We start from the raw sequence: 12,962 nt of genomic DNA, 5'->3' as shown, positions 1-12,962 counted from the left end.
AACAGGACAATGACCCAAAGCACACCTCCAAGTTATGCAAGAACTATTTAGGGAAGAAGCAGGCAGCTGGTATTCTGTCTGTAATGGAGTGGCCAGTGCAGTCACCAGATCTCAACCCCATTGAGCTGTTGTGGGAGCAGCTTGACCATATAGTATGCAAGAAGTGCCATTCAAGCCAATCCAACTTGTGGGAGGTGCTTCAGGAAGCGTGGGGTGAAATTTCTTCAGATTACCTCAACAAATTAACAGCTAGAATGCTAAAGGTCTGCAGTGCTGTAATTGCTGCAAAAGGAGCATTCTTTGACGAAAGCAAAGTTTGAAGGACAAAATTATTATTTCAAATAAAAATAATTTCTAATCTTGCCAATTGCTTGACTATATGTTCTATTCATTTTGCAACGCATTTGATAAATAAAGTCAGTTTTCATGTAAAACACGAAATTGTCTGGGTGACCCCAAACTTTTGAACGTATAATGTGTATACACATATTATAACCCTTGCAACATATTATGACCCCACATTAATGCCATTGTCACCATAATATGCCCACAGAGTAATTATAGTATATATAATAATTAGAGTATATATATTTAGTAATAGGGTGTGCAGTCCAGCTTCCCCCTCTTTCCTCTATATGTGTGTATATATTGTACACTTTAAGGTGAGGCTCCTTCACTCTGGTATTGGCACCCCTCCCATTTACTCTCAGGTGTTTTAATTAGCAGCGGTTAGGACATTTCAGATCACACATTAATAAGGGCTCTTTGAAGGTAAGACCTAGATACATTTATATAATGTGATAGTATTAGAGATGTTAGCTACCCATGTCACGGTGCATGGGCACATATATTTGTGCAAATGTGTGCTAATAACTTCACTTATACTCCATGTTAATTGTGAGGGTTTATTTAAATTATTTATACTCTAAGTGTCCTTAGTGATAGTAGTGTGCATCAGCATTTCTCTTCTGCCAGCATAGGGTTAGAAGCCTCAGCATGATAGCATCTCTTAATATCTTAAGGAGTACATTGAAAAGTCCAGCACCCGCTCCCCCCTCCTCACACAGTAATTATACCAGTACAGTATCTGCTCATTGTCATGGGTTCTGCTCATTGTCAGGGGTTCTGCAAGTTGTCAGGGATTTCCATTCCCACTGGCCGTCACTGCAGCTGCAGACTGTTCGCACCTGACTGTTTCAGGTTCAAACGATTGAAAACGTTTCTTCCAAAATGGCTACTGCCTTAAAGGAGATAGTTATTAAACATACTAGAGCCTCCTCTAGTATCTTTAGTACCTGTCTACTCTGAGGTGGTGGCCATTTTGAGAGGGACATTTTCAATAGAGCACTGCAGACAGATGGCGGTGATAGACCGGGACGGACCGAGGTGGCATGAACGACCCAGGTCCTCACCTCAATGTTAGAGAGGCTGGTCCCGGGACAGCTATGCCCCCAGTACGCCCCTAATGGCATGGTTAGTTCTAAATCCAAGTTGGGTAAGGGACCTATGACGTTACCAGGGGGAAGAACCACGTCACCAGGGAGAGGAGCCATGGCCGAACAGGGTACCCGAAATCTACCCTCGTGGGCTCACTTTGCCTGCCACGCTTTGTTCGCCACCGGGTTACTAAAGGTAGTAGTTGGTGGCGTGGATAGTAGAAGAAGTATTTTGCTAGCCTAGCTCCTCCCCCTGATGTCATAGGTCCTTTAGGCCACTTGGTTCTAGCATCTACCCTGATGGCATGCCTGTGCGGAGTTAATGCCAAACTGGGTTGGAAGGAATGTGGAGTTAAATACACCTCTGTATGAAATAAAATTCATACATCTTTTTTTCTTTGTAAAATACAACCTGGATTTAACCACTAACGCTCACAAATCCATAAGTATATTTCTGTACCTTTTCAACTTATGTGAAATAAACTTTTGATTGTGGAATAATTAATACCTATGCATGCCATATCATCTTTCTGTAAGCCTAAAAAAAAAAACCTCCAGAAAGATTATTTTGTATGAAATTGTTTGAAATGGTTGACAACATACAATAATAACTAGTACTCAATTATAAGAAAAATGGCAAACATCTCATGTCTGATCACGTTATGGGTACTTTTATATATTAATCTCTGAATGTACCACTTGCGTATTTGCCAACTCTCCCGTTATGTTCATAAATACACCTTTTTTTGGGAGGGTGCCATGAAAAAGGTATTATTATTATTATTATTATTAATAATAATGATGTCTTATATTTCTTAAATTACATTGCGCTTTACAATTAGAACCAACAGTGATAAAACAAAAGTGGGCAATAACAGGCAGTCATAGAGGCAGGAAGGCCCTGCTTGCAAGCTTACAGTTTTTAGGGAAATAGGAATTGATACACAAGGATAAGTGCTATCATTTGCATAATGGCCCAACAGATTACAACGGTACTTGGTGGGCTGTATGATATGGTCACACAGCAATGCTGGCCAGGGGTCAGGGGATGTGAAAGTGAAGACAGAGAAAATATGTGAGGATATGTGTGGATCATACAGTGGGAATGTAAATTAGATAGGAAAGTTTGCAAAGGTTATGTGGGTGGTCCCAGAATTTGATAAGCTTGCCTAAAGAGGTGAGTTTTCAGGGAACCCTTGAAGGTTTGGAAATTGCTGCAATTGTGAATGAGGGTGAGTAATGAAAGAGGCAGATCTTATGCAGAGAATAGAGGTCAGGTAAGGTGATATTTTGAGATAAGCGAAGAGATGTATGTATGTTGGTGTAGACTGGTTAATGGCCTTGTGTGTGAGTAAAGGTATTTTATATTGAATACGGAAGAATACAGGTAATCAATGGAGGGACTGACAGAGCGGGTCAGCAGATGATGAATGCCTAGCGAGGAAGATTAGCCTCACAGCTGCATTCAGAATGTATTGTAGTGATGATAGTCTCCTTTTTGGTACAACCAAGAAGAACATTATTACAATAATCGATACAGTAGATAATGAGAGCATGGATTAACGTTTTTGCAATTCCTTGTGTCAGATATGGTTGTACAGTATTTTGGATGTTTTTTAGGTGCATGTAACATGATTGTGAGTCAGATTGAATATGGGGAACGAAGGACAGTTCAGAGTGAAGGATGATACCGTGGCAGCGAGCTTGTGGGGTAGGATTGATTGTTGAGTTCTAAACAGTGATAGAGATATCAGGTTGGTAACTACAATTGGTCGGTGGAAATATAATCAATTCTGTTTTGGATTAAGTTTGAGGTGTCAAGATGACATCCATGATGAAACAGCAGAAAAGTACTGAGAAAAGCAGGAGGCCTAAGACTGAGCCTTGCGGTACTCCAACTGATAGAGGAAGCGAAGAGGAGGTGGATTCAGAGAAGCAGACACTAAAAGAGTGATTAGATAGGTACGATGAGAACCAAGAAAGGGCTGTGTCGTGAAGACCTAGGGATTGTAGTGCTTGTATGAGAAGAGAGTGGTCAACTGTGTCAAAAACGAGATCAAGAAGAATAAGAAGTAAGTAATGGTCTTTAGACTTCGCAGTGACCAGACCATTTACTACTTTAGTCACTGCTGTCTCTGTGGAATGTTGGGGACAAAAGCCTGACTGAAGTGGGTCCAATAAATTGTGTGAGTTAAGTGTATGAGGCATGTGTAGGCAAGTTTCTCAAGTAGCTTGGAGAGGCATGGGAGCTGAGAGATGGGATGGTAGATTGAAAGAGAATTTGGGTAAGAATTTTATTTTTCAGAATGGGAGTAATCACTGCATGCTTGAACAGTGAAGGAAAGATGCCAGTAGAGAGAGTGAGATTACAGATTTCAGTTAAAGTTGGGATGAGCACAGGAGACAGAGCTTTACTTATTTGTGAGTGTATATGATCAAGAGGAGAGGTAGTAAAGTAGGAGGATAAGAGTGTTAATCTATATTTGTAGGATCAAATTAAGAAAAAGTGTCAGAGGGTTCAGGTAGGGAATTGAGCAAGTCACTGTCTGAGAAAGAGCATACGATTTAATCTTGGATCTTATCAATCTTGTTCTTGAAGTAGGAAACAAGATCTTGCACATGGATAGTGGCTGGTGGGTTGGGTGAGGGAGGGTTGAGAAGTGTTTTAAATGTATTAAAAAGTCACTTAGGGTTTGAGGCTTCAGCAGAGATGAAAGTTTGGAAATATGTCTGGCATATCCAGGGCATGAGTGGTAGATAGCCTTAATTGTGAGGAAGTCCCCTGGAACAAGAGATTTACATTTACGTTAAACTTTACGTGAGAGTTTTTGTAGGTGCCTCGTTAATTTAGAGTGCCACGGTATAGACAGCTAGGCCTACTTGAAGTGTGATGGGTAGCTGGAGCCACTTCATTGAGTGCTATTTCTAGAGTCTGGTTCAAAATGCAGAAATTGGGGAAAGCAGTTATAGCAGAGTCGAGGAAAGGTCTTGAAAATTAATAGCATTAATATTTCTGAGGGTTTAAGGTGGATTAGAGGACTTCAGTGACATTAAGCTTGAAGTAATGGAGGAGACGATGCAAGTGATAAGGTTGAGATTGGAGAGACGGAAAGAAGTGTTAGTGATTTCAGAAACTAAGCATAGTTTGGTGAATACAAGATCATGGCAGTGGCCCTCCTGATGAGTAGAGGAGTCAGTCCATTGGTAGAGGCCAAGAGAGGAGGTTAGAAAGAGAAGTTTGGAGGTAAGAGCAGGATATTTTGGACTATAAATAGTGATATTGAAATCACCCATGATGATGGTGGAGATATCAAAGTATAGTAAGTGAGGAAGCCTGGCAAAAAAATATTACAGAAATTGTTTGGGTTGCCAAGGTGGGCGAATGTACTTCAAATGTTGTGAATGTGAGTGATGGAACTTTGGTGGAACTGTGTATGTGAAAGATTGAGATAGTAATATTCCAATCCCACCTCCTTTACTGTTACCAGGCCTGGAGGTATGTCTGAAGTGGAGAATACTATGTGACAGTTCTGCAGCGGAGATCATATCTTATTTTGTGAGCCATGTTTCTGTTATAGCCAGAAAATTGAAGTTGTTAGATACAGTGGCAGATTTTACCTATGGGCTGCAGGGCTGCCACCCAGCTCAGTATCAATGAAGCCAGATGCAGTACATGACTACACTTCACTGTGACTGGTAGTGACTTCCTATTGGAATTCCTGTCAGTCACAGACAGACAAGGCAGTCCCATTGGGAGGTGTTTACTCCCTACAGAACTGCCACATCTTCCTGTTGGAAGCTACTCCCTGCCTTTTGCACAGCCCAATCCGACTATTATTGGCTGCAGTTGGTGCAGTCAATAGAACCCAAGGGTTTGCCCATGTGCAGTCCTTCCACAGCATCTGCACATGATCAGATCCATTGTGCAGGTGCTAGTACTCGGGTACTGGCTGTCTCCTCTCCGGGCATGGGGATAGCTGCAGCGCCCCTACAAACTGTAAGTAGGTGCCCCCGCTGGTTAGATATTGTTAGGGTCTCCTGCCCTGTGCTGCCACGTCGTCATGGCAACCGGGGGACAAGTGCTAGTGGAGTAACCTGAGCGCAGCTGATAATCCCCTCTTCTGATACGTGGCCAGAGGGAGTTTGTTGTTGAAAGGATTCTTGACTCCAAGGTGGTTCGGGGTCGGCTGTCATTTTTGGTGCACTGGAAGGGGTATGGCCCGGAGGAGCGGTCGTGGGTGCGCAGTTGTGATCTTCATGCCCCCAGACTGATACGCTCTTTCTTCTCGCAGTTCCCCGATAAACCCGGTGGTAGGGGTTCTTTGACCCCTCGTCAGAGGGGGGGTACTGTTAGGGTCTCCTGCCCTGTGCTGCCACGTCGTCATGGCAACCGGGGGACAAGTGCTAGTGGAGTAACCTGAGCGCAGCTGATAATCCGGTTCGGGTCTTTTGCTGTGCAGTGGTTATAGGCTCTGTGCACGGCAGGGGATCCGGTGCTGGTTTTTGTGCTCACAGTCTGTGAGGTCTGAGTGGGGCGTGGACAGCACCTGCTTTATAAGGCCTCTTTTCAGGGTAAGCAGATGCTGCTGAATCTTTGTTGGTTAGTCAGTTCATGAAAGTTAGCCAGTACTGTGTAGCTTTGTATTTGTTTGTTGCTTACTGCAAATAGGCCTGAGGATTTGGTATTACACTCTGCCAATCCAGACCTAGCAGTAAGACTGGAGTCAGTCGTTTAGCTTGCTGGGGTTCTGTACTACTCTGTGAACTTAGCAAGTTTGCGGCTGTATTCTAAGACTTGCCTGTCTAATCCTTTAATCCTGTCTCACTGTGCTAGGTGTCAGGGGTCAGTTTAGTGGCAGTAAGCTAAAACCTGTGCACTGCAAGTGAGAATCAGGATTGTGGAGACTCTCCTTGTGTCTATCATTCCATCTCTGACCAAGGAGTTTACTGCCACACCCGTTGGTAACCCTTTAGGGTTTTGCTGTTGCCCTTAGCAACAGCATTTCGGGTTCTCTACGTATTAAAACACAACATCTTGCTTTTTCCATCTGTGCAGTTCTAATACAAGGGAGATACCCAGTTCCTTAGCCTCTGGGCTTCTCTGTTCACTTTGTGTGTATTTTGTTACCCTATCACCTTCTGTGTACGTTATGTCATATTCCCCAGTTTGTCTGTGAGTCCATTTGTTTTGCATAACAGTTCAAACACCAGTACATTCCTGCAGACACTGGAGTGCATAACAGTTCTGACACCAGTACTTTCCTGCAGGCACTGGTGTGCATAACATATTCAGCAGCCTAATACTCCTGTTGAAATTTTGTGGGAATATGGAGCATACCCCTCAAAATACGTTGCAACAGGTGGTCGATCAGGTGCAGGTCCTGACTCGACAATTTAATGATTTGTCCATTAAAATGCACACCTCCCAGGCTGCTGGCGGAGCTCCCGCAGCAGCAGCACCTGCAGGGGTTAAGGAGCCGAAAGTAAATCTCCCGGATCGTTTTTCTGGAGATCGCTCGCAGTTCTTTTGTTTCAAGGAGAGCTGCAAGCTATACTTCCGGCTTAGGCCTCAGTCTTCTGGGTCGGAGATTCAGCGGGTGGGCATAGTGATTTCCTTGCTACAAGGAGACCCACAGGTCTGGGCATATGGGTTGCAACCTGACTGTCCGTCGCTTAAAAGTGTTGATGCTTTTTTTACGGCACTGGGCATGTTGTATGATGACCCTGACAAGACGGCCTCAGCCGAGGCTCAGATTTCGATCCTTAAGCAAGGGCGAAGGCCAGTTGAGGTTTACTGTACGGAGTTTCGGAGGTTGGCCCATGATACCCAGTGGAATGACCCAGCCCTGAGACACCAGTACCGAAGAGGTCTTTCTAACCAGATAAAGGACCAACTGGTACAATATCCCTTGCCTGATAGCTTGGATCAGCTCATGCAGTTATCCATCCGGGTGGATAGACGGCTGAGAGAGCGTAGGCTTGAAAGGGAGACTGAGGTTTCCTTCCTTCCCAAGGGAACCTCAGACTCTGAGGAATTTTCTGAGGAGCCTATGCAGATTGGGGCTACCCGCCTCTCCTCGCGTGAGAAGACGCGGAGGAGACAGCAGGGGTTGTGTTTGTACTGTGGGAATAAAGGTCATGTGGTAGTATCATGCCCAGAAAAGCCGGAAAACTTCAGGGCCTGAGGGTGATGGGAAATATCCTGTCAGGCCAGAAGTCAGAATTTCCCAAGAAGACTTTTATCATTCCGGTGACCTTGAAGATCCTCGGTCAAACTGTCAAGACTGAGGCCTTTGTGGACAGTGGGGCCGACGGGGTTTTTATGGACCGCCAATTCGCCCTGAAACACTCTGTTCCCTTAGTACCCTTGGCATCGGAAATTGAGATTTGTGGGTTAAACGGGGAACCATTATCCCAAGGTAAAATTACCTCTTGCACTAGCCAGATTTCTTTGTTTATTGGAGCCACACACTCTGAAAAATTGTCCTTTTATGTGACTGTCTGTACTTTTGCCCCATTGGTGTTGGGGTTACCCTGGTTAAGGGCCCACAATCCTCAATTTGACTGGGTCTCTGGGGAGATTCTTAGTTGGGGTACTGATTGTTTCAGGAGTTGCTTGAGCCTTCCAGTCAGGCTCTCGCAGCTAAGTTTGCCAGGATTGCCAGGGTGTTATGCAGATTTTGCGGACGTGTTCTCCAAAAAAGTTGCAGAGGTACTACCTCCCCATCGCCCCTATGACTGTGCCATTGATTTGTTGCCAAATGCTAAGCTTCCCAAGAGCAGGTTGTACTCCCTGTCACGTCCTGAGACTCAGGCTATGGCAGAGTACATTCAGGAGAACTTGGCTAAGGGATTTATCAGACCTTCACAGTCTCCAGTTGGGTCGGGGTTCTTCTTCGTGGGTAAAAAGGACGGTTCGTTGCGACTCTGCATCGACTTCAGGGAATTGAACCGTATCACGATTAAAAACTCATACCCACTGCCTCTCATTTCGGTCCTGTTTGACCAGCTTCGTACTGCCACCATTTTTTCTAAGATTGACCTACGCGGTGCGTACAATCTAATCTGAATAAGAGAGGGGGATGAATGGAAGACTGCCTTTAATACCCACTCAGGGCATTATGAATATTTGGTGATGCCTTTTGGGCTCTGTAATGCCCCGGCAGTCTTCCAGGATTTCATGAATGATGTGCTCAGGGAATATTTGGATAGATTCTTAGTTGTATACTTAGATGACATCCTAATCTTCTCCCATTCCCTGGAGGAACATCGGAAGCATGTACGCTTAGTCCTCCAGAAACTCAGAGACCACCGGCTTGGGGCGAAGCTGGAGAAGTGCGAATTTGAAGTTCAGCAAATCGCATTTCTAGGATATATTATCTCCCCAGAAGGTTTCCAAATGGAGGGTTCCAAGGTACAGGCAGTCCTGGATTGGGTGCAGCCCACTAGTTTGAAGGCGCTTCAGCGTTTCCTGGGCTTTGCGAATTTTTATAGACGATTTATCGCTGGATTTTCGTCTATAGTGGCGCCCTTGGTGGCACTCACTAAGAAAGGGGCGGATGTTGCTCACTGGTCTTGTGAGGCTAAAGCGGCTTTTGCCCATCTCAAAAGGGCATTTGTTTCGGCCAAGGTGCTGCGACACCCAGATCCAGAGCGTCCTTTTGTGGTGGAGGTGGATGCCTCTGAGATGGGTATTGGGGCAGTGCTTTCTCAGATGGGAGTGTCTGATAATCGCCTTCATCCCTGTGCTTACTTTTCCCGTAAATTTTCGCCTGCCGAGATGAATTATGACGTGGGTAACCGGGAATTGTTGGCTATTAAGGATGCACTCGAGGAGTGGAGACACTGGCTTGAGGGGGCTAAGTTTGTGGTCTCAATTCTCACTGACCATAAGAATCTGGCATATTTAGAGTCAGCGAAGCGTCTCAATGCCAGGCAGGCACGATGGGCTTTGTTTTTTGCTCGCTTTAATTTTTTGATAACATATCGCCCTGGGTCAAAAAACATCAAGGCTGATGCGCTCTCGCGGAGTTTTGCTCCAATCCAGGAGACCACAGAGGAGCCGTTGCCCATTGTTTCCCCATCATGTATTAAAGTGGGCATTACCCAGGACCTCTTATCATTAGTCCTTAGAGCACAGGAGCAGGCTCCTCCAGACCTTCCGGTAGGTCTTTTGTTTGTGCCTCCTAGGTTAAGACAGCGAGTGTTCCTGGAATTCCATGCCAAGAAGTCGGCAGGTCACCCGGGTATTGCCAGAACTCGGGAGTTGCTATCTAGGGCGGTGTGGTGGCCCTCGGTGGCTAAGGATGTGGATCAGTGGGTTCGGGCATGTGACATCTGTGCCCGAAATAAGACTCCTAGAGGGGTTCCTGTTGGCCCATTACATCCACTCTCTATCCCATCTAAGCCATGGACCCACATTTCAATGGATTTTGTGGTGGACTTGCCCAAATCCTCGGGGATGACAGCCATCTGGGTTGTCGTTGACAGGTTTTCGAAGATGGCGCACTTCGTTCCACTGGTTGGGCTGCCATCAGCCAGACGCCTGTCTGAATTATTTATGCTGCATGTTGTGCGTCTCCACGGGTTGCCACTTGATGTGGTCTCTGACCGCGGATCCCAGTTTGTGGCCAAATTCTGGAGGGCATTTTGTTCCGATCTCCAGATTTCTGTCAGCTTGTCGTCAGGCTACCATCCGCAGTCTAATGGGCAGACTGAAAGGGTGAACCAGTCCTTGGAGCAGTTCCTCAGGTGTTATGTCTCCAAGTGTCAGACTGACTGGGTTGCTCATCTGTCCATGGCGGAGTTTGCCTATAACAACGCGGCTCACTCTGCTACAGGGATCTCTCCCTTCCTTTGTGTGTATGGGCATCATCCTAAGGCCAATTCTTTTGACCCCCTGGACTCCACGCCTGGTGGTTCCTCTGTGGTTTCGGTCCTTAGAGGTATTTGGCGGAAAGTGAAGAAAGCCCTTGTGTCTGTGTCATTAGTGACCAAAAGGGTTTTTGATAAGCGGAAAAGACCCTGCAGCTTCAAATTAGGAGACTTTGTCTGGTTGTCTACCAAGAATTTGAAGTTGAGACAGCCATCTCATAAGTTAGGGCCCCGGTTCATCGGCCCTTATAAGATCACCAGGGTTATCAATCCGGTGGCATTTCAGTTAGATCTGCCCCGTTCTTTGGGTATCAATAAAACATTTCATTGTTCCCTTTTAAAACGGGCGATTAGTAATCCTTCTTCCAGTGGAAGACCTTCCCCTCTTCTGATACGTGGCCAGAGGGAGTTTGTTGTTGAAAGGATTCTTGACTCCAAGGTGGTTCGGGGTCGGCTGTCATTTTTGGTGCACTGGAAGGGGTATGGCCCGGAGGAGCGGTCGTGGGTGCGCAGTTGTGATCTTCATGCCCCCAGACTGATACGCTCTTTCTTCTCGCAGTTCCCCGATAAACCCGGTGGTAGGGGTTCTTTGACCCCTCGTCAGAGGGGGGGTACTGTTAGGGTCTCCTGCCCTGTGCTGCCACGTCGTCATGGCAACCGGGGGACAAGTGCTAGTGGAGTAACCTGAGCGCAGCTGATAATCCGGTTCGGGTCTTTTGCTGTGCAGTGGTTATAGGCTCTGTGCACGGCAGGGGATCCGGTGCTGGTTTTTGTGCTCACAGTCTGTGAGGTCTGAGTGGGGCGTGGACAGCACCTGCTTTATAAGGCCTCTTTTCAGGGTAAGCAGATGCTGCTGAATCTTTGTTGGTTAGTCAGTTCATGAAAGTTAGCCAGTACTGTGTAGCTTTGTATTTGTTTGTTGCTTACTGCAAATAGGCCTGGGGATTTGGTATTACACTCTGCCAATCCAGACCTAGCAGTAAGACTGGAGTCAGTCGTTTAGCTTGCTGGGGTTCTGTACTACTCTGTGAACTTAGCAAGTTTGCGGCTGTATTCTAAGACTTGCCTGTCTAATCCTTTAATCCTGTCTCACTGTGCTAGGTGTCAGGGGTCAGTTTAGTGGCAGTAAGCTAAAACCTGTGCACTGCAAGTGAGAATCAGGATTGTGGAGACTCTCCTTGTGTCTATCATTCCATCTCTGACCAAGGAGTTTACTGCCACACCCGTTGGTAACCCTTTAGGGTTTTGCTGTTGCCCTTAGCAACAGCATTTCGGGTTCTCTACGTATTAAAACACAACATCTTGCTTTTTCCATCTGTGCAGTTCTAATACAAGGGAGATACCCAGTTCCTTAGCCTCTGGGCTTCTCTGTTCACTTTGTGTGTATTTTGTTACCCTATCACCTTCTGTGTACGTTATGTCATATTCCCCAGTTTGTCTGTGAGTCCATTTGTTTTGCATAACAGTTCAAACACCAGTACATTCCTGCAGACACTGGAGTGCATAACAGTTCTGACACCAGTACTTTCCTGCAGGCACTGGTGTGCATAACAGATATGAAGAGGTCATGGATGCATATTAATTTGTTACAAATAGAGCGTGCATTCCATAATATAGTTTAGTGATTCAGAGAGTGACAGGAGACATAAGATGATTATGAGTTTAGCTTGATTTATCTATTGCTGCGAATCAGGTGAATGTGAGTGTGGCAAGTCGTTGGGACCCAAATTTTGTGAAATGTCACCAGCTAATAGAAGCAGTAGAGAGAGATAAATGTGACAGGTTGTGGATGTTACTATCAATGTATAAAGTAAAAAGCTCATGAGTGTTAATAAGAGGGAAGTGGATAATTGAGGTGGCGATCTGTGCAGAGGGGTAAGTTGCATAGAGAGTGAATGATGTTATTGCTTTGGAAAGAACACAATGAAGTGCTATGAGGAAAAGTAATTTGTATCCAGTCCTTTGGATGCTCCAGACATGCAGACTGCTGCATAGAACATGAACAACCTGAATATAGTATGAGAGCACAAATTAACGGTAATAAAACAAGTATTTAATAAAAAAATAGTTCCACAGTTTTAATACAACATATATATAAAAGATAGCCATATAACACATTGATCACCAGATGCAGTTTACCAGAGATTATATCTCTAGATATAGAGAAAACTCAAATTCTTTAAATAGAATTAGATCCAATGAATACTGTGACCAAATGTTTCACAGTTTATATTCATGGTCAGATTCACAGTTCATAAAATACTTGTAGTGCAATTAGCATATTAAACACCCACACAGTGATATAGTAGCATGCGCTATGCTCAATCTCCAAATGTTTTGCTCACCACAGAGGTATCATAGTCCTCTAATATTGTAACGGATCTTTAGTGGTGTTTATCGGCAGAGAACAATGCTCCATAGGTGCAGTGTGCAAGGGTCTGCCGCTAATTGCTGCTGACAACTTGTGTGGTCTGGAATTCAGAGGGCTCTTTACTGCTCTGATGTCAGGTGAATGTGGCAAAATCATGTCCTTGGCACATTTCTCCGTTTTGTAGCAATAACGGTTTCTTCAGAAGGTGCATACAGGTGATTCCTTTGGTCAGATATTTAAATGTGTAGTCCACCACTCATGGGAATCCAAAGGGACTAGAA

The 12,962-nt window shown here is 45.1% G+C and overlaps 1 protein-coding gene across 1 annotated transcript in view; it reads right to left on the bottom strand.

The window, feature by feature from the left end:
- Nucleotides 1–12,962, bottom strand: part of RIMKLA (ribosomal modification protein rimK like family member A) — a 477,074-nt gene that overhangs the window by 232,590 nt on the left and 231,522 nt on the right. The gene's annotated exons all lie outside the window — the stretch shown is intronic.

The sequence above is a fragment of the Pseudophryne corroboree genome, chromosome 10 (genome assembly GCF_028390025.1).
Source record: "Pseudophryne corroboree isolate aPseCor3 chromosome 10, aPseCor3.hap2, whole genome shotgun sequence".
NCBI lineage: Eukaryota > Metazoa > Chordata > Amphibia > Anura > Myobatrachidae > Pseudophryne > Pseudophryne corroboree.
Note: the sequence above shows the minus strand (reverse complement) of the source record. Positions and strands in the feature narration are given on the sequence as shown.